General features: G+C 34.8%; 1 protein-coding gene across 1 annotated transcript in view; it reads right to left on the bottom strand.

The window, feature by feature from the left end:
* LOC128742871 (serine/threonine-protein phosphatase 2B catalytic subunit 3-like) overlaps window positions 1-23,484 on the bottom strand; it is a 237,653-nt gene that overhangs the window by 121,195 nt on the left and 92,974 nt on the right. The window contains exon 3 of the mRNA XM_053839360.1: window positions 21,858-21,937. The gene's annotated coding sequence lies outside the window, so the exon portion shown is untranslated. The remainder of the gene's footprint in view (window positions 1-21,857; window positions 21,938-23,484) is intronic.

The raw sequence follows: 23,484 nt of genomic DNA, 5'->3' as shown, positions 1-23,484 counted from the left end.
CAAAACAAGGTAATTTTTCACAATTATGGATCACTTTGATTCTAATGTAATTTTTACAAATTCAAACAGTTTAGCACCTATTACAAACATTTTTCAAGCAGAATCGAATACTGCACAGAGCTGAGTTTTTGGAAAATGCTGTTTTTGAGCTACGCAGTACAGGAAAGCTACGTAAGGGAGTAAAACGCTATGATGGTTCATATGCAACGGTTCATCGCAAAAGTTAAGCGAATGTTAAGCGAATGTTAGTTCTCATGCACAATCTAAAACGTTAATTTTTCCCTTAACTTTTTAGAGAGTTTGAATTTACTGGTTCTTCGAGCTTTCGGTCACATACGCGCGTTTTCCTTCTATGTTTATTTTTCATTCTTTCGGTTCATTGTCGCCTTTCCACAGAGTCGCGTCATAGCAGGGATTAAATTAAACTCTTGCATCGGATAACTTTTCCGAGAGTCCTCTGTACCTACATTGTTAATAACAATTCGGGAAAAAGAAAACTTCATCATATACTAGTCTTTTCGGAGCCAACGCAGCTGGTGAGCCTATGCTTCTTTTTCCAGGATAAAAAATCTGTCGTGAAATCGCGAAAAGCATTCCCAAAAGCTGATCGGTAGGTTTCTTCGAAGAAGGACGGCTGGCATCTAAAGACACACCAAAAGCCACACAAGGTCTTTCACACGAATTGAAAAATTTTATTTTTATGTTATTACATGATTTGAATAAAGTTGATTGAGTGAATTCGCTGCAAAAAGTGTATTTTTATTTTGATCCATAATATGATGAAAATTGTTTCATAATTGTGACCGCTTCCAAAAGTGATCCATAATTGTGTATTTGATGAGTCATAATATAAACTTAATTTCCGTGGAAAACTTGCACTAAATGGATTTAATAACTGAATCAACTGAAAGATTACATATTTCTGTAACTAAAAGCATTTATAAACTGCTTTTAAACAATAGTATGCGCTACAATTGATTGTTTTAAAATCATACTTCTGCTTAAATGGTCCATAATTGTGGGGGAACTGTATTGGTTGTTTACAATTTTTAGGATTATTTTGAAATAATGAACAAATTCATGGCGCCGCTTTTGGAGTGGAAAATGTGCTCTGGTGTCGTTACCAACTATGTCAAAGGGATTTGTCTTATATCGAGGTAAAAATTGTCTTATATCGAATTGTCTTATATCGAGGTTGTTTTATAACGAGGTTGTCCTATATCGAGGTATCCCTGTATCCTTAAAATACGTTGATTTTATTAACCATGTAGTACCGACTTAAGGCACAAGATTACAACTATCTAGCTCAACTCCATCAATGGACATAAGCAGTCCGTAAACTGTGATAGAGCAATCCACTATGAGCCAGAAATTAAAATTTCGGGACAAAAATATTTACGGTTAAACGGCATGTCTCAGCACAATGTAGTCTTCGGCAACTTTTTGAACAAAAAATTGATGCATATTTTGAAGGGGTCGTCCAATATTTAACCGTTACATAAACAATAATTTAAGTAATAACTTTTTGAGTAAACTTTTTTTCATTTTTTTGGTTTCAAAATATTAAAGATAAGCCAATTTCAAGTAATTTTTCTGAAGATATGAAACTTCTACCTCTTACCCATTTTCAGCAATAGACCTTTGTTTATAAACGACCCCTCAAATCACATTTCTTCTTTCTTGTAAAATGTTTATTTCAACAGACAGCTCATTGTGATGTTCTAGAAAGTATTTTGCACATAAAAATGGAATATTTTTGCTGAAGATTGTTTTGCTTTATATGCATTAATTAATAAGATATAAGTGATTTTAGGTTGAAAACCGTCTGACGAAAAATCTGAATATCTTAGCCATCTGCAAGTATCTGCAATTAGTTTTCATACCAATTTGTAGGGAATTATTAATGCTATCTGCCCAAACGTGTATTTCAGAGAATACCTGGGAATACCATGGCTGGGAATACCTGGGAATAGTGCGGATTTTTTTTCATACATTTTATAACTTAATAGATATGCGTCCTACCGTCAAACGGTCTTCACAGAAAATATGTATTTCAACATACTGAATAACTTTGTAGAACATTTGAAAGCAATAAAATAATCGTGTGCAAAGTTATTGAGTGTAATTGATTTTTAAGTGCTCTTTTTTAACACATTATATTTCGCAACCGGTAAGAGATAGATAGTTACTTTATTCAGCAAAGTTGCTTATTTTAGTATGTTCTGCAACTTTTTAAGAAAAAAACTTTTTTTTAAATTTATTTAAGAAAACAAAAGTTTGTATCACCCTAAGGTGAATTCATGGTCACCCTTATAGTGCAGGAAGATGCGCTATATTTTATTATTTTACTTCTCCAAAGACACTACCCTTGAAAAAATACACATTTTTTCATCAAACGGTTTTTAGCCTTAAAACAGCTATATCTTATTAATTAATGCAGAAAAAGCTAAACAGTCTTCAGCAAAAATATTCCTCTTTTCCCAAGTAACAATTCCAAGTTTTATTACGTTCGTATAGTGGTTTTCATGACCAATTTCATAAAACCGCTAATAAAACTATGAGTGCCACCAGAACTTCCTGATGACCGCTATAAAGCTGCTTTCTGACCAAGTGGTCCACTCCTCAGAATGTTTTTATAACCGCTATAAGAATTAGGTCATAAGCTCAAGTAGTCGTATCACGCTCTGCTCAAAGCAGCAATAAAACCGGTTAAGCTTTCGCTGCTTGACAGCCATTGTCATAATTTACAAAAGCTTTTCGCTTTTCGCATTTCGCTTTTCGCTTTTCTGACAAAGGCTAAATAAGTTCACTAACTTTGTCAACTTGAAAATACATCCGTGAGAAGAAAAGTTTAGGTTTTAGTGACAGATCACTCTGAATGATTTGGTTTATAGCGACCAGAATAATGTATTCCATAGAATATTTATTAAATTTTAAACAATTTCATTGGTTTGCAGTATGTGCGCATTTAATTTCATCGTGCATATTGATATGATAGGTCGATAAAATCAGCGCGCCACTGAAATTTTCCAATTTACGAAAACTGGTTGTTTCAACAAATTGAAAATATTCAGTTAGTCAATCTCAATTTCTAGCAAAATCATTTTAGTTGCTTCGTCTGACAGGAAAACCGGTTGATAATAACTTTTTTTTCTGCAAAACACTTTGCTTTGATGAATAGTTGTTTGCGAGCTGAAACAAAATACTAGAATATGGCAATATGGCTTCGCATAAAAAAAATGATTTTGGTGTTGAACTTAGGTATTCTTCATAATAGCAGCAAAAAACTGTTTGGTCAGGGGGTTACCGTTTTAATAGCTCTATAAAACTAACTGATTTATTGCGGTTTGACAAGTAACCGCGATCAGATCAGTTATGATTGATGCGCCATTTTGTATTGATACGCCACACGTATGGTAGATTTGTAAGAGACGTGGTGCAGCCAACAAGTTTTAACGTGGTAATACAAGCAACCACAATAAATTTGCTTTATTAACAGTTTTATTATGGTTTTCTAGCTAGCTATAGGTGTGTTTAGACTCGTATCCCCTAGGTATTGCGCAATACCACAATGAAACCAGAGGTAATGATTAATACCGCAATAAAACCTTTATAAAATTCAAGTAAAACCAAGTGGCTTTAGAAATGTTACTTGGGTTATGTGCAAAATGTTGTCTAGAACATCACATTGAGCTGTCTGTTGAAATAAACATGTTACAAGAAGAAATGTGATTTGAAGGGTTGTTTATAAACAAAGGTCTATTGCTGAAAATGGGTAAAAGGTAGAAGTTTGATATCTTTAGGAAAAATACTTGAAATTGGTTTCTCTTCAATATTTCGAAACCAAAAAAGTGAAAAAAAAATTTACTCAAAAAGTTAGTGGCAGTTATTTACAAAGGTTAATGAGTTTTAATAGAAATTAAACTGTATTAAACTGTTTTATTAATGAAGCAAGTTAGTCAATCTAAATATTATTATACATATGAAAAAAAAAGGGAATTGAATTCAAAATGGGTTTGAATTGAACTTGAAACTGCGATTGAAATCGGATTTGAAGTTGAACTCAAAAGGATTTAAAATTGAATGTGAAACTTGTAATTGTACTTAAAGTTGGACTTGAAATCAAGGTTGAAATTAGTCTTGGCGATGAACATGAAATTAGACTTGAAATTAAACTTAAAGTAGGAATTTGGACTTAAAATTGCAGTGTTGAAATTGGGTATGGATTGGAAAATGAATTGGGACTTGAAATTAAACTTAAATTAGGCTTGAAACTAAACTTGAGTTGAAATTTGAATCTACTTTTACACAATCAATTTACTTGTCGCAAAAATAGTGCAAGATAATTTACAGAAATTATTTTGTTCCATATTAAATTATACAGAGAATGCGGGACACGTGCCCAAGTGTGTCTCAGCCTGAGCACCCCAGTGGATATACAAGCTACTTAAAGCAGCTACGGTAGATTAATTTCCTCTGAGAATAGTATAATGTGAAAATTTAGGTGCGACGATGGTACGGCTTGCCATCCGGCTAGCATGTTTTATGATTTTCGTTCCGCGCCCTTAAATTTGAGGGAGAATTATTTGAATTGTTAGAAGAAAATAGCTTTTTCTTAACTAACTATTTGGCTCAATTTTAAACGCTGGACAACTCCCAGTTACCAATGAGGGTTTTATTTTACATTCTTGGATTGGTTCTCTGATGCCCAAAATTGGTCATAGAAAATGAAACAGTGCAATAACAGCCACGTTGTAAATTGGGAATGTCTGCATATTAATATATGTATCAAACTACCCCTTCAAAAATTAAAAAAAAATTAAACGATTTTATTGAATTTTGAGCTGATCTTAATGATCAGCATCGAATATGTTTTCGATAAAATCCCTCACTAAAAGTTAATCGTTCCACCAATTTTAATGCAACTATCCGTAGATCGCCGTAAATGTGCCGCCATTTTATGGACGATTCAAGTTTGACCCATAAACTTTTCCGACGAAGTACGTACAGGTGGTAGAAAATGGGAAAATCTGTCATAATCGAAAAACTGCTGATAAATCACGCTTCCCCCCCGCTCAGTCCATCAGAATAGAGACCAAATCGGTCGCCAGTATGGTATGGCAGCGGCAACCTGCAAAATGTTGCAATTTGGATCGCCATTTCCGTCTTATTTATCACCCAACCGTATCGCAGCCAGCTCCTGAATGGTCACGTGAGTGTGGTTCGTGTGTGGGCCCCGGCCAGCCGGCCGAACGAAGCACGGCAAAGCGCCAAACGAACCGTTCCGGCGGCGGCGGCGCCGCCAATATATCGGCGAACATCGTTCGCAGTGAAAGGAAGAAAAAAAAAGTTGTAAATTAATTTGGCAATTTGTGACTGCACTGACAGGCATGGATCCATTTTTACCACCGCCGCTCTCTAGTCAAACAAGTGTAAAGCATGATGCTCGACAGCGCTACCATTCCAGTTTGTCGTCACACTGACTGGCTCGTTGGTAAGTTTATGCTCGAAAGTTAACCGTTGATCTAGCGAGTTTTGCCAGAAAATGCGATTCGAGTTGGAAAATTTAATTACTACACCCATCGCAATCTGATTGTTTCGCTATTCCGCAGATTCTATCCCGCCATTGCATTGCAACCGAGCAACGCAGCAGCGGAATAATTAAATCCTTCCACCAAGGCCAGCCGAGAATTCGAGATACGGTACAAAAAAAGGAAAACATTTAAACTAGAACAGATAAAACCATTACCAACGGAGCTTTCTCTGTTCTTTCTCCCGATAAAGCATCATCCGGAATCGCACAACATACCTCTCGAAATTAATTGGATTTTTCGCTTTTGCTTCAAGCGCTACATCCACGCATGAAGGTAAACAATTTCTGTTAATTAATTGCCGCAGCCAAAATGCAAACTTAATTCGTACATTATACACCTCGGCGCCAGTGGAGACCACACGGAAAATTGACCTTGCGTATACGTCATAAACTGAAAATAAAAATTGTTTGGTGGGTGAAAAACCCGGAAATCATGTATCGCAAAATAACAAAAACTACGGTACAGCCGTATCGTAAGTGCTGTGCTTTTCTTCGAACAATGCCTAGCAACAGGCCTAGTGTGTGCTACCAGTCACCACCCACCGCTACCACGCGGTGCGTAGGCTGAGATCCCACACACACACACACACGGAAAAAAATGGTCACGGAAAAGCGGCACAAAGAATAGCACATAGCCAGCCACTGGCGGAAGCGGCATTCTTGATTTACATATGAAAAGGATAATTGCTTCTGCCGGAACTTGTTCGTGGTTATTATGCTAGAAATCGACATACCTATACCGACATGCCAGCCAGCGTACGTTGTGACATAAGTATGTGCGTGTGAGTTGTAGTAGCTTTGGGGATCCGGGGGTTGCCAACCACGAACTTCGTTCGAGCGGAAAGCCTTCCCAAAAACACAATATCGATGGCAAGCAACTGCAAATGACGAAAATTGCTGTCACCATGAACGAAACCACCGAATGTTAAGTGCAGCAGGTATTGCGGTGAAGAAGATACGCGACGTTTTTATTTAAAAAGATTTAAAAGTTGGTATTTTTTTCAGTTTGCAGTTCTTTCTTTAATGAATGTTTTATTTTTGTTCATTTTTGCGATTTTTTTAGTGTCTTTATCTCTGATTTTGTTTTATTATGACGTTATTTTTGTATTATTTTTGTATCTCCAATGCATCAATGTGGAATCATTTTTCAATTGTTTTTTATCAGTGTGGCACCATTTCATTATCATTTCTATATCATTTTTAATTTCTATGTCAATTCTTTTGTAATAGTTTTGTGTTTTTTATTTCATTTTAGGCCATTACAAATATTTTATAAAGTTTTTGTCCTTCCGGTGTTCGGCCACTGAAGGGGGGGGGGGCGAAAAAAAACAAAGTGAATTTTTTAATCGAGCAAAAAAAAACATGGATTTTAAGAATTTTTATTTAAGGTTTAAATGTGAAAACCGAATCTATTCTTGCTTATAATATATACGTTATTATTTTCTATGCAAAAATATATGAAAAAAACAAAAACGAAGGAAAATTTTTTTGGACCAATTTCTGAAATTCCGTTGTTCGAATTTCCATTTCTGTTTCGTGCTAGAAGCGTTCATTCAACTCCGAGACTCATTTTTCGAGTTTTTCAGACTGTAGAGCCCACAGACAATTGATTTTATAAAAAGAAATTTGACTCATATCCTACAAATTATTTTTTTGCCCCCTGATTTTTCAAGCCAATTTCCAAGGGGGGGGGGGGGGGGTGACAAAAACTTTAATTATGATTTGCAATGGCCTTATGAATGGATTTTCATGGTTAAGGTATTGATCGAATCATAATATTTGTAACAATTGTGCGATTTCTATGATAACTCTCTTTTTAAATCACTAATTTATGAAAATTAACGAAAAGTTTTAAGTTCAAACATTTCCATACATTTTCTAGATGATTGCCATGCTTCACAGGCAGGGACGACCGTTAAATACACCATCTGTTTACTGTGATTTCGTTTACTTTCCTTTTAGAAAGAAAGCGATCGAGTCTCCCCGTCCCAACAGGTCGAAGATTCTTTACGACGGTCAGACTTATATTAATTTGATATCTGTGCTTGGGAAGTACGCCAGAATAGTGACAAGTCCTGTCGTTCTAACGAAATTTCTTAGCACCATTATTAATCTAGACCACTCTGATGCCTGTTCGCGTCAGAAAAAGTGATAGGTCTCCTCATCCGAACAAGATTTTTGTTCGGTTTGGTTTTTATTATAGAGCTTCGGCTCTAAATCGTTCCAACAAGAATTCTTAAGACCACCTGCGATAAACCTAGTCCGATTTACTGTCCTGAAAGTGAGCGACCAACCCTAGCTTTCACCTGGTTGTATCCAAAATTGATGTCTTATATGAAAAAGGGGATGACGGAATATTCATGCATATGATGTGATGAAGCAATTTCCCAACTGAGGAAGAATTAGCGACTTTCTGATCGGAAATTAGGTTTTGGGCGTTTATTTTGTTACTTTACAATTAGTTGCATGCAATTGCATTTGCAAGTAATGTGCAGAGCTAACGTTGACGATATTTTGATTTTAACTCGCTGTTTGTTAGTTAGCTTCAGCTAACACTTGAGACAAAATTGAGTCAAAAAGCGGGGTATGATGGCCGAAGCCCTTACTATCCCTTACGTTCAAGTCCAAACGAGAGACAGCGAGAGTAAGGACAGCATACACCCTGACAATCGAGCCGGCTGTAGTCTATTAGTGTTTTGACGGAGGACTACGCCTTTGTTAACTTTATTGGGTAGCACTTTGTGAAAACTAAAATAGAAGTATAACGTTTGAATGAAAGATTTCAAATGGTAATAACTACTAAACTACTGAACGAAATTGAACAATTTATATGTCGTTGGACAGATAGAATGACCAGAAATTTTATGGTAATTATACATATAAAAATAAATTTCTGTCTGTCTGTCCGTCTGTCTGTCTGTATGTTCCTTATAGACTCGGAAACTATTGAACCGATCGGCGTGAAAATTTGCATGAGACTTCCCCCCTCTTTAGGAAAAGGGCCCATACAAATGAAATACAAATTTCCTCATAACTCGAAAACTAATCCATCAAATGAAACCAAATTTGGCATGTGGGGGCTTTAGGAAGCAGAATTTTTTTCTATGGTGTACTCCGTCTTTTAACAGGGGGCTCTAATACAATGAAACACAAATTTCCACATAATATAACGTTTGACGTGCCTGTTCATGTCACAAGAGAAGGACATTCGACTGGCTCGTCATATTTGCGATGAATGTGCTTTGGTTTTAATGTTATTTGTAACCAATGGCCCTTTTAAAGGCCACAAGCGAGTTAAAGTAAGATTATTGAAACATGTCAAGCTACGCATAATCATATTTAATACAATAACCTGTGGGCTGATTATTCACTACTATTTCAACCTTTATGATGTACATAAGTGATTTTTAAAAGGAATCTCTATGTCTCAATGGTTGCTGCCGTTGTACTTATGAACCCCCGTCCACGTATTTTCAAAGCCACCATTGTACTCAATTGAGAATTGAATCTGAATATTTCGCTCTTCTCTTTCAAACATTCACTTAAACCATGACACTCACAGATTCTTATAACCATACATATGGCAGAAATGCAGTTTACATTCGTGTTTGATGTAATGCTCTGATATAGTCCTACGTCACCCCTTCGTACAATCCCTAGGGTTGTATACCGTGTAGTTTTTTTTTACATATTTTTTGCATTTTCGCATCCTATCATTCCCGGTCATTAACAGTTTTCGTCCGCATCCTATCAAGCAATGCATCGTGGGCAGAATCGACCGAAAAAACGGAACTTTTTGTTGGCGCTGTTTTTAAGGGGTAAAAAGTGACTTTTCTTATGTAAAAATGACGAGAAATCGATTGGTAATGGTCTCAACACGCGGAAATAACGGAAAGCAGCTTATTTTACCCTATTCACCCCTATTTTTTAATAGTTTTGAAAGAATCATGTAGAAACACGCTCTAATTTGAGATTCTATGGTAAGAAAAGAAGAAGAAAGTTAGGAAAAAGGCATATGAACAATATTATTTTAATATAACATAATCTAGAAGTCTGTTTTGCCCCATTTGACCCAAGGTTGTTGTACCACAGGCAAAATGCCACTTCGATGCATTTACCAGAGATTTTCAAGAAGGCATCCTTGTCGGCGGGTCGAAAAAGTCAGAACTTCGGACGACAATCAAGCTTTTAACAAAATATCTTACTTGTACTGAAATCTGAGAAAGTATTGATAGGAAAACGAGCAACTGTAAACGTGCTCCGATTTCGATCAAATTTGGTGTTTGTTCCTAGTTGAAAAATTTTAGACCCATATTTTTTGTTGGACGCTTAGGGTGTCGCTTTCTGAGTTAGGGTGGCCACAAAAATCGTCATGCTTTCCGATTTTATTTCATTTAAAACTTCATAATTTTTGTACTACCAAACCGATTTTAATGATTTTGGTTTTAGATAAAAGATATTTCAATCAATTTTTCAGAATATATATTAGACTGTAGCTCAAAGTATTCCGAACTACAAAAACATTGAAACTTTGAAGAAAGAAAGAATGGTAAACACGAAGATTTTCGGATATCTATATTATTTTGTGCCATTTTTGTATCATTTCTAAATCATTGTCATTTTTGAGTGAATTGTTGTCTTCTCGATGTCCTTCATTATTTCAATGCAGTTTATGTGTCATTTTGATCATTAAATTACAATTTTGGTATTATTTTCGTGGTACATTTCATTTTGTGACATTTTTCTATCATTTGGGGATCAGTTTCTTTCCAGTTTTGAATTATTTTTATGCCATTTTTTATTTTATTATACTGTTTATTACGTTTCTGTCTTTCTGGGGCTTATTTTACGGCTTTATATTTGAGTTTGTTTTATTATCGCTTATTTTTTTTATTATTTTTGTGTTATATGTGATCATTTTTCAACTCTGTGTTTTTTTTATTATTTCTAGAATTCTACGCCTTCTCGGATCTTTTTTGTGCCCCTTTTCTGCTGTATTTTTCAGTAAATTTTTTTATTTGTATGTTTTTTCATTTTTATTTGTTTTGCGGTTTTTTGTTTTTGTATGATTTTTAGACCATTTTTCATTTCTTTTCTTTTTTCATACTTTTACCCTTTTTATTTTTTAATTTCTTTTTTTGGCTTCGGCTATTTTTGCTTTATTTTTTATACCATTTTGTTAATTTATTTAGGCCATTACAAATATTTTTTGGGTTTTGTCCTTCGGACGCTGGGCAACTAAAGGGGGGGGGGGGGGGCGAAAAAAAACAAAGAGATTTTTTTAATCATGCAAAAAATAAAGATTTTTAGGAATTTTTACTTGAAGTTTGTAACCCGAATCTAATCTTGCTTTTCATACATTTTCCATGCAAAAACCCTCTTAAAGTGAGGAGGGGTCCATTTGCTTGATTAGTTCTCGAGTTATGAGGAAATTTGTATTTCATTTGTATAGGAACCCCCCCTCCTAAAGTGGGGAGGAGTCCCAATTCATCATAGAAAAAAATTTTGTCTCCAAAAACACCCACATGCCAAATTTGGTTCTATTTGCTTGATTAGTTCTCGAGTTATGAGGAAATCTGTATTTCATTCGTATGGAAGCCCCCCTCTTAAAGGGGAGAGGAGTCATAATTCCCCTTCTAAAGAGGGGAGGGGTCCCAATTTACCATAGAATAAATTCTTGTCACCATAAGCACCCACATACCAAATTCGGTTCTATTTGCTTGATTAGTTCTCGAGTTATGCAGAAATTTGTGTTTCATTTGTATGGGAGCCTCCCCTCTTAGTGGGGGAGGGGTCTCTAACCATCACTAAAACCTTTCCTGGCCCCAAATACCTCTACATGCAAATTTTCACGCCGACTGGTTCAGTAGTTTTTGATTCTATAAGGAACATCCCGACAGACAGACAGACAGACAGACAGACAGACTGAAATCCATTTTTATATATAAGATTTTTATAATGATCAGCAAACGTTAATTTAGAATCAAGTGTAACGGTTAAGTCTCTAATTTGATTGTGTCCAGCAACTACTTATGGAATATAGCTAATTCCTTTTAGACCAAACCTCGTGTTTTTGACGTAGGATTACGTCTAACGGCAAGGTTTCGTATGGGGTTCATTACAAAAAATCTAAAAATGCGAGCGACACGAAAAATGTAAGATTTTGAGCGCTAATAGCTTAGTGGTTTCCAGATCGATTATAAATATTTTTACGCCAATCGATCGAAAAATCTTCTACGCATCCAAACCAATCATGAAACCTATTGATTTCAAAGTACGTACTATTGAAAAATTGCAAATAATGAAGCATTGTACAACTGGAAATCCTCGCTTCATGATTGGTTGAAAGATTCTTTACGATGATCTAAACCTATATCAATTGTATATCTGTGCTTGGGAAGTAAGCTAAACAAGTGACAAAGTTTCTACGCCTCACCTCAACATGATTTCTTAACACCGCGATTAAACTTAGACCATTTTGATGTCCTTGCTTGGAAAATACGCCAGAAAGAGTGACAAAGCCCCCTCGTGCCAACAAATCTTTTTTCTAACATTATTAAACGTAGTCCAATTTGATGTCTGTGTTAGGAAAGTGTGCCAGAAAAAATAGCGATTCCTCGAACGAATTCCTCGTCCATATAGATTGCAAATTCTTTAGAGTAAAACGATTAAATCTAGACGAATTTGATATCTGTGTTGGAAAAGTGCGCTACAGCTGTAGTGTTCGGTTATAATCATAATTCTGTCTGGATGCGCATGTTTGAGTTTTATTGGAAGTGTAGTGAAAAGATGTGCTGCTGGTAAAATGGGATCGAATTGATAAATCTCTTCAACCCTCTCAAAAGATGTTAAATGGGGCTCAAACCTGGATGAAGTGCTGTTGTATTGATAACGCAAGGACAATTGTGTGGTACCCACCACTTTAAATTATCGACAGTATGCTTAGAATCATCATCCCGGTACAATATCAAAGTACCACACAATTACAAGTTTGCTTTAATTTTGCTTAAGATTGTTTAGATAATTGAGTTTACACTTAGTTCTATCCAACAATATATAACTTTGCAACCTCAGAGATTACCATGCATCCCCACAAAGACGTAAACAACCATTAGGTAAAAATAACTACAAGAACAGGGCCACAAGAAGAAAATCACTCATCAGCAAGAAAATTAGCAATGATAAATTAAAATTCGCTATTGAACATATTATTCAATCTGTTCTGCTAATAAAAAATCGTTAAATATAACACCTTTGGCTCCGATGGAAAGCAGATATGAGGCAAGCGAAATACGGAATTGCAGCTAAAAACAACAGTCAAATATTATGGTTGGTATCATGTCTTGTGGGGGTGCATGGAAATGTCAACAAGATTGAAGATGGTCCTACAAGGTGGTTGTTAAGCGAGAAAGAACATTTATTACAACTAATAGTCAACTGTCCGAATATTTTTTTGCTTGACTGTACATGAATAATCGTATTATTACTGTACATGAATAATCGTATTATTACATGCATGGGAATGCTACTAAAAAGACTTACGGAGTCCTCCGTCACCTATGCGGTCGTGTCCAGTATACAACCCCGCTGATTTTTAGTCATGACCTCGCATTTCAAGGTCATGACTAAAAAGCACGAGGTTTGGTCTATGTCATAGGAACGGAGCCTTTCCCCGAAAACCCGCGCTGAGAATCGCGGCTAACACGCTGACGGACGAACAGCTTCACACGCAGTATCTTGTAAGTCGCAAGAGTCGTTGTGTCATTTTTATACTTTTTTTTGTGCCTGTTGGGATCCTTTTCATATCGTTTTTTTTCTATGGTTGATTGATTATTGCGATATTTTTGTATTATTCCTTGCATCATTTTTGAATATTTTTCTGCTATTTTTGTATCGTTTTAAAATTATTTTTGTATCACTTCTGTACTGTCTTGTCATTTAATGGTTGGCCATTTGCCGTTTCTTTTATTTTTTCTCTTTTTATTGTTTGAATATTACGTTATTTTTTATTTTTTGTATCATTTCGTGCCAGTTTTGTACAATTTGTTGTTTTTGTATCTTTCCGAGGTCATTTTTATATCATTTTTCATTTCTTTTTTTTTGTTTCTTTATTGCATTATATTTGTATATGTATACCGAAAAACCCACCCTCTTACAGAACAAAGTTTAAATCTTACGCTGAGAGCAATCAACCGTTCAACCATTAAAAAAATAACTCCGCGATTGATTGAAAAGAGAAGAGCCGTTCAATTCCCACACTTAATTAGTCGTAATTTTCCGCTGTTGGGTATTCCGTTCTTCCAGCATCTTTATCATTTCAACCCGTACGGAACAGGCAAAGATCTCCAGTAGACTCTACTCTTAACTCCAGTAGAGCAGGAAAACTTTCACCCTTTTCCGATCACCCACCAGAGCAAGTGACTGACCCCATCCCGTTTATCTGTAATGGAATTGAAACTTCCGTTAAACTTCTGTCAGTTTTCACCACCATTCACTACCAGTAGGGGGAGAAAATCGCCTTCCCATTCATCCCGCATTTGGTTCCTAGAAGCTAGGAGATACTTTAATTAAAACCAATTGTTTCCAGCCAGCCAGCGTACGCGGTCGGCCCCCGGTCGGTCGACCATTACCAAGAGTGCGCGCGTTTTCTTCGACTGGAAATGTCGAACATGCCGTGCTTTCTTCGCACCGCAGCAGCACCAGCGCAGCCATCGTTCATCATCCGAAGCGAAAAGTCGAATCCTTGCCTGGTGCTGCTGCTGGCTGTTGCCCGCATGAAAACAATTCACGCTCTTGCTGCTGCTGCTGCTGCTGGTCGAGCGAGCGGTAAAGCGAAAATCGATAAAACCGGTCAAGCGTTGGAAATATGTAGATTACCATCTCGCGGGCCAGCAGCAAACTGGCCCACGATGCGATGCCAGGATTTGTTTGAGGTTTCTGCCCGCCTTGATGTGGCCGGAGTCGCTCCGCTAGCGGAATACAGAAGGAAAACTGAAATGGCCAGATTTTGGAAGAAAAAAACTCTGCTTAGCTTAGTACTATAGAAATTGGTTCTGGAAGTAGCGAAAAGACGATTTGGATTCGTCTGCTTTGTTCACGGCGAACTTAAATCCGTTGGGAATTCGTTTTATGCTACCGAGATTTTGCGGATTTATTTGATACTCTCGAAAAATTACTTGAAGCCACTTAATCCGAACTTCTGATTGTCGGAATTTTATTGTGTTTTTTTTATTTGGACAGATCCACAGAAGCCATTATTTTTTCCAAAAAAAAAAAAACTGTTCACAGTGGTACACCACAATTCAGTGATGCTGTCGTCATACGGGCGGCGGAGAGGAAGATGCCAGAGGCTTGAACCACATTGGTTTTAACCCTCATCAAGGCAAGGCAAACGAACGAAACCACAAATGTGATGTTGACATTTTCTTTCGAAGCTATATAGCTAACCTGGTACAGGTACAGGTACATACTTTGTTACCTCTTTGTACTACGGGAGCAAAAGGGACGGAGGAGATGTGCTGTTTTCGATGCTCAAACATTCTCGAGGCTGTTGAAAAGTACTATGCGTAAAGGCTTTGTTTGCTTCAAATCTGCCAGAATCATCACTGTGCGAATGTTTACTTTTCTAGGTAAAAGCAGCTCAAAACTTGAACTGAAGCCAAAGTTTCGATATTTTTTATGATAGTATCTTTACGCGAGCAGCCCGGCCTAATCTCGAGATACATTGCCGATCTCGAAAGTCAGTCGTTCAATGTTAAGAGCAGTTGTTGTAACGAAAACTTTTGAGCGTACAACCGACGGTGCACCGTCAATAGCACACTTCCCTTCACCACTTCAGAGTGCCGAGTGCCTACTTTACAGATGTTCAATATTGCTAGGCGATTGCTAGCCCGAGTGGCCATACTTCTCAGCCCTTTCCATCGTTCGTTTACGCTAAAGCAGTCTCCTATGTTTCCAACATTTTACGTAAAAATGGGAAAAATTTGATGAATCAACGCGTCAATTTGTTAAAATTTAAACTTTTCAGCAGCTTTGATTTGGAAAATGAATGCTTATGTTGCGTTCAAATGAAGTTTAATACTAGCTGAGGGCCCGATTCTGCTTGGGATTTCAATACTGATTCATGGAAATTTTTGCGGATTATGCACTGTTTGGTTAAATCACGGTTCTTTGTATATTGCGTAAGTTTTTACCTTTGCTTTTAACTAAAATGTATGCCTTGTGGCTAACTTTTTCTAAAGCCCGCGAACTGGACGTTATTTTTCAAAATTGTAGTACAGTTTGGGTCGAAACAAACAAGAATAGAAATATGAAAGTGCAAAAAGATACTAAAAAGTAAACCAAATTTGACACAACATTGTTACAAAACAATACAGAAATAATATTAAAATGTCCTAGAAAAGATTAAACAATAACAGAAAAAGATATAGAAATAGGACAAAATAACGCAACAATGAAACAACAAAAACTGAAAAATGATAAAAACGAAAACTCAAAAAGGACTCTACAATCACACTAGTAAAATAATTAAACTGACACAGACATGATACAAAAATGGTCTTGAAATATATAAAAATGACTAAAAATGGTCAAAATGATTCAAAACCGGCACGAAATAATACCTGAAAATACAAAAATAACGCAATGACAAAACAATAAAAAAGAAGTAAGAAGAAGTCAATTTTCAATTTTCAATTTTGAATTTTAAATTTTAAATTTTAAATTTTAAATTTTAAATTTTAAATTTTAAATTTTAAATTTTAAATTTTAAATTTTAAATTTTAAATTTTAAATTTTAAATTTTAAATTTTAAATTTTAAATTTTAAATTTTAAATTTTAAATTTTAAATTTTAAATTTTAAATTTTAAATTTTAAATTTTAAATTTTAAATTTTAAATTTTAAATTTTAAATTTTAAATTTTAAATTTTAAATTTTCAATTTTCAATTTTCAATTTTCAATTTTCAATTTTCAATTTTCAATTTTCAATTTTCAATTTTCAATTTTCAATTTTCAATTTTCAATTTTCAATTTTCAATTTTCAATTTTCAATTTTCAGTTTTCAATTTTCAATTTTCAATTTTCAATTTTCAATTTTCAATTTTCAATTTTCAATTTTCAATTTTCAATTTTCAATTTTCAATTTTCAATTTTCAATTTTCAATTTTCAATTTTCAATTTTCAATTTTCAATTTTCAATTTTCAATTTTCAATTTTCAATTTTCAATTTTCAATTTTCAATTTTCAATTTTCAATTTTCAATTTTCAATTTTCAATTTTCAATTTTCAATTTTCAATTTTCAATTTTTAATTTTTAATTTTCAATTTTCAATTTTCAATTTTCAATTTTCAATTTTCAATTTTCAATTTTCAATTTTCAATTTTCAATTTTCAATTTTCAATTTTCAATTTTCAATTTTCAATTTTCAATTTTCAATTTTCAATTTTCAATTTTCAATTTTCAATTTTCAATTTTCAATTTTCAATTTTCAATTTTCAATTTTCAATTTTCAATTTTCAATTTTCAATTTTCAATTTTCAATTTTCAATTTTCAATTTTCAATTTTCAATTTTCAATTTTCAATTTTCAATTTTCAATTTTCAATTTTCAATTTTCAATTTTCAATTTTCAATTTTCAATTTTCCATTTTCCATTTTCAATTTTCAATTTTCAATTTTCAATTTTCAATTTTCAATTTTCAATTTTCAATTTTCAATTTTCAATTTTCTTTTTTTTATTTTCAATTTTCAATTTTCAATTTTCAATTTTCAATTTTCAATTTTCAATTTTCAATTTTCAATTTTCAATTTTCAATTTTCAATTTTCAATTTTCAATTTTCAATTTTCAATTTTCAATTTTCAATTTTCAATTTTCAATTTTCAATTTTCAATTTTCAATTTTCAATTTTCAATTTTCAATTTTCAATTTTCAATTTTTAATTTTTAATTTTCAATTTTCAATTTTCAATTTTCAATTTTCAATTTTCAATTTTCAATTTTCAATTTTCAATTTTCAATTTTCAATTTTCAATTTTCAATTTTCAATTTTCAATTTTCAATTTTCAATTTTCAATTTTCAATTTTCAATTTTCAATTTTCAATTTTCAATTTTCAATTTTCAATTTTCAATTTTCAATTTTCAATTTTCAATTTTCAATTTTCAATTTTCAATTTTCAATTTTCAATTTTCAATTTTCAATTTTCAATTTTCAATTTTCAATTTTCAATTTTCAATTTTCAATTTTCAATTTTCAATTTTCAATTTTCAATTTTCAATTTTCAATTTTCAATTTTCAATTTTCAATTTTCAATTTTCAATTTTCAATTTTCAATTTTCAATTTTCAATTTTCAATTTTCAATTTTTATATTTTCAAAAACATCGACTTAACTCGTTTTTGTACAATTTTTGTGTGAGTTTTGTATCATTCCTGTATCAGTTGGCGTATCATTTCTATGATAGTTTTGTGTTATTTTTGTGTCTTTTTGCAGGTTTTTTATGTTTTGTATTATTTTATTACTAGCTGACCCGACAAACTTCGTATTGCCACAAATTAACCTGTGTTGTACATAAATCATGAATCTCGGATGATCTTTGTCACAATCTCGAGTTTTGCAGGCCCCCCAGTGGAAGGCGCTTCCGACGGCGGCTCACCGGCAACACTCGCGACCGTCTCGTCCTGAATGATCTAGTGTTACTATAGATAGTTTTTGTGGTCTTGTATTGACTAATGTTTTATGGAAGAGTCTCGAATTTCTCGAGTTCGATTAGCTTTTGAGTTTCGCAAAAATTTCTGTTTTATTTGTATGAGAGTCCATATCCCACTACCACAGGGGTGAGAGGTCTCTAACTATCATAAAATAAATTCAAGACTCCAAAATCTCCCACATGCCAAATTTGGTTCCATTTGCTTGATTAGTTCTCGAGTTATGAGGAAATTTGTTTTTCATTTGTATAGGAGCCCCCACCCTCTTAAAGTGGGGAAATCAATAGAAAATATACCACAGAAAATATTCTTGCCTACAAAAACACCCACATGATAAATTTGGTTCCATTTGCTTGATTAGTTCTCGAATTATGAGGAAATTTGTATTTCATTTGTGTAGAAGCACCCCCTCTTAAAGTTGGGAGGGGTCCTAATTCACCATAGAAAATATTTTTGCCTCCAGAAACCTCCACATGCCAAATTTGGTTCTATTTGCTTGATTAGTTCTTGAGTTATGAGGAAAATTGTATTTCGTTTGTATAGGAGCCCCCCCTCTTAAAGTTGGGAGGGGTTCTAATTCACCATAGAAAATATTCTTGCCCTCGAAAACTTTCACATGCCAAATTTAGTTTCATTTGCTTGATTAGCTCTCGAGTTATGAGGAAATTTGTATTTCATTTGTATAGGAGCCCCCCCTCCTAAAGTGAGGAGAGGTCCCAGTTCATCATAGAAAAAAATTTTGTCTCCAAAAACACCCACGTGTCAAATTTGGTTCCATTTGCTTGATTAGTTCTCGAGTTATGAGGAAATTTGTATTTCGTTTGTATAGGAGCCCCCCCTCTTAAAGTGGGGAAGGGTTCTAATTCACCATAGAAAATATTCATGCCCTAGAAAACTTTCACATGCCAAATTTGGTTCCATTTGCTTGATTAATTCTCGAGTTATGAGGAAATTTGCAGTTCATTTGTATAGGACCCCCCTTCCTAAAGTGGAGAGGGGTCCCAATTCATCATAGAAAAAAAATTTGTCTCCAAAAACTCCCACGTGCCAAATTTTGTTCCATTTGCTTGATTAGTTCTCGAGTTATGAGGAAATTTATATTTAGTTTGTATAGGAGCCCCCCCTCTTAAAGTGGGGAGGGGTCCTTATTTACCATAGAAAATATTCTTGCCCTCGAAAACTTTCACATGCCAAATTATGTTCCATTTGCTTGATTAGTTCTTCAGTTATGAGGAAATTTGTATTTCATGTGTATAGGATCCCCCCTCCTAAAACGGGGAGGGGTCTCAAGTCATCATAGAAAAAATTTTTGTCTCCAAAAACACCCACATGCCAAATTTGGTTCCATTTGCTTAATTACTTCTCGAGTTATGAGGAAAATTGTGTTTCTATGGTACAGGAGCCCCCCCTCTTAAAGTGGGGAGGGGTCCTAATTTACTATAGAAAATATTCTTGCCCTCGAAAACCTTCACATGCCAAATTTGGTTCCATTTGCTTGATTATTTCTCGAGTTATGAGGAAATTTGTATGGAAGCCCCCCCTTTTAAAGAGGAGAGGAGTTATAATTCCCCTTATAAAGAGGGGAGGGGTCTCAACTTACCATAGAATAAATTCTTGTCACCGAAAACACCCACGTGCCAAATTTTGTTCTATTTGCTAGATTAGTTGTCGAGTTATGCAGAAATTTGTATTTCATTTGTATGGGAGCCCCCCCTCTTAGTGGGGGGAGGGGTTTCTAACCATCACTAAAACCTTTCCTGGCCCCAAAAAACCTCTACATGCATATTTTCATGCCGATTGGTTCAGTAGTTTTCGATTCTATAAGGAACATACGGACAGACAGACAGACAGACAGACAGACAGACAGACAGACAGACAGAAATCCTTCTTTATAGGTATAGATTGTGTTAGTTTTGCATTATTTCTTGTATCATTTTGGTGTAATTCTCCCATTATTGTTAGGTTATTTTATCTAGTATTCCTTGCGTTAGTTTAATAGAATCCGCAGAATGAAAAAGATGAGAGTTTTTCTTAAAAAAAATCTATTTAATCGTAATTTTGACAGAATTGTTTGTTCTGCGGCGGTTTGTTCGAGAGCTATGGAAATTGGAAAACCCATTCCATTCCAGTCAAGTGTTTTGGAAAAATTGGTCAGCTTGGATTTTGTTTTAGGCATTATTTTCGTTAAACCAATCCGTATTCGAACTGCTTTTTGAATTTGTAGTGAAAAATGATAACAAAACTGATTTTCTTGTTTGACGTTTCGGTTATTTTAATATGAATTCACTCTGATAATGTCCGAATATCAAAAGTAAGCTGAAACGTTGGAATTGGATGGCAAAAAACTGAAAAAAGTTTATTGCAAGATATTTGCTGAAGTGAGGTTTTGTTATGTTTAGTAGCGTTAATTTCAATAAATTAATTCTATTCGTCATTTGTTGCTAATGACGCGATAGGTATCCCACCCAAGTAACGATTTGAGTTTTGTTGTGCTCTTATTACGGTATCAATGACCAATATTGATCATTAGAAGTTAGAACCGCTAAAGGAAATGTAAGTTTGCTCAGTTCTGGCTCAGCGCTGTTACACGATGCCACAAGTTTTCCAATCTATCAATTGACAGCATAATATCATGAATATTTTATTTCGGACTGCAAGCTGTAGAGCTGCTAACTGGCAGAATTTACTGCAGTGCACCTCCAGATCAACGGTATACATATCCATCGATACCAATTGATCTTTGCAGTTTGAAATTGATAGAGCATGTTACATAGTTAACTTGGTTTTTTCTTTCCTTCTGTGGAGTGGAGCCTCGCCAACTTCTTTTGATCGCTTGCTTTCAATCGAGGGTCGTACCGCCTTAGCGCGTGAATAAATTGATTTGCACGACGAGAAGTTATGTGCGATTCTGCCATAAGTCTTCGTTATCGCTTCTGAACGCGCCATTCAACGCGTCGGTCGTCGGCGAGGATAAAGGAGCGCTACAACGTGCGTGGTGCGGTGAGGACACACCGCGATGACATCACCCTCTTGAGTGTGTGGGTGTGATTTTTTTCTCATATTTGTCGTCATACTAGCAGAGCAGTGAATGTCACTGTTTTCGTTTCTGCCAATACATATGGTGACCGTGGCCTACTGCCAAGGACAATAATAGGAGGCGAAATTCCTTTCCCCTGTTTGTCCTACTGACTGGTTTTCTCGTGCAGGTGTGTCACTCGGTTTGAGAAAATCCGAGAACACGACGTTCTGACGTTGATTTAGCTTCCTGACAAGGACGTGCATAGCTAGCTACGGGAAAATACCTTATCGCAGACGGGAATGTATTATGCTGTCTAGTTCTGGTGGGGTTTTCATGTTGCGCCTTTCCCGGATTTGAGGCTCATTCTGCGAGCACCGCGAGGGAGAGGCTTTTTTTTTCTTCGGAAAGATTGCATAATGTTCGGAGACAGATTTTTTTCCACGAAGGATAAATCGTAGTCGTCGACTATTGATATGTTGCAAATTACATTTAAATCTATTGCTAAATAGAACCTTCTTTTGAAATAAGTATGTACTTACTTGTAACTTCACTAGCACCAGGACATTTTTCCTCGAGATGGCGCTGTTTGTGGCTGATCTGAACCGATGCTGGTTTAGTCCTGGAAAGAAAAAGAAACTTGTGTTAATTTATTCAAATAATCGAATTGAAAGCTACTAAGTTGTTCGGTCGCCGATTGCACATTTCTACTGGCGTGGCCAGGCTATGGCACACTGGAGCACGTGCTCCAGCTTCTCTTTAAAATGTAATATAAAATCAAATACTTCCAGTAACTTAGAAGTTGGCAGTTTTTAATTTAATCTGCCGCTATTTTTGCGAGGAAGGTAAATTGATTGCGTAAAAATTGTTCCAGCTTCAAGTCCAATTTTAAGTCCAGTTATAAATTCCAAATAAATCCATCCTTTCTAAGACTTGACCCCCCAAGTAACAAGGTGGGTTTTATTGCATTCTTATAATGGTTCTAGTGACTAAAATTGGCCATAAAAACCGCAATAAAACTGAAATTGTTACTTGGGCCTTCTTTATTACGGGGCTAGTGCAAAAATCCTACTGACAGTTATAAATTACATTTAAGCTTAACTTCAAGTCGAAATTTAATTCTTTTTCCCTGCCCAATTTCAACACTGATTTTAAGTCTAGTTTTATGTTCAATTCCAAACACAAATTCAAGTGCAATTTGAATTCAATTTTAATGGATGGATGGTTAACCGATAGATCTAGAGGTAGTCCGTCTTATGTTGTTTCTTTAGATAAAAAACCCGAATTAATCCACCTAGCGGCGTGACCTAGCCTTTCTACTGCCACAATAATCATTATTTAATTTCTCAGGAACTTAATTGTAGATGTATAGATGTTATATTAGACTATATTTTTAAATATCCGTTCCGTATTCCTCAAAATCCTTATTTGCCAGTAAAATTCACAACGTATTGTGTAGAATTATATTTTCTTTCCTTGGGTGCGTAAATACATGTAAGCGTCATTTATGTTACTTGATGAACACCTTATTTAGTTTTATAATATTTATAGAAAAATAATGTAAACACAAAAGATAATTTTTACAGACTTGAATGGATATGTATAGAAAATTAGAAATTAACCCTCTAACGGGTCTACAGACGGCCTTAACTTTCGGGCTTCAGAGCCACATACGAAACTTGTTTTGAATTGACAATATGAAGTATTTGTTCATAGCAGATTTTTTGATATTTTGATATTAATACCATGCATTCGAAAGTTAGCATCTTTGAAAAACAAGAGTTCAGAAAAATTATTATTATATTTCGCTTTTGAAGAAAAAGGATATCTACAACAAAATGATTGATCTCAAAATTTTACTATTGGTTTGCTTGGCTTCAATTTTGCAATATATCTGAATTAAACAAAAAATACTGAATAGAGCATTAGATATGAAAACGAGAAATGGAACTATTTCTTAGCTAGCGCTCCTTCAGATAATTATTTTTGCATGAAAATCAAAACTTAAGCTTCTTTTGAATGTACTTTCATGAAAAGATAGTCATTAGCTTGATCGCATCGTTTTTACAATGTTAGAGGGTTAGGAAAACAAGATGAGGTCGAAAAATAGTGCCAAAGCTGCGTCATAAACATGCTTGAGAATGGGAAATACGATCGATATGATTCCCA

The sequence above is a fragment of the Sabethes cyaneus genome, chromosome 3 (genome assembly GCF_943734655.1).
Source record: "Sabethes cyaneus chromosome 3, idSabCyanKW18_F2, whole genome shotgun sequence".
Lineage (NCBI taxonomy): Eukaryota > Metazoa > Arthropoda > Insecta > Diptera > Culicidae > Sabethes > Sabethes cyaneus.
Note: the sequence above shows the minus strand (reverse complement) of the source record. Positions and strands in the feature narration are given on the sequence as shown.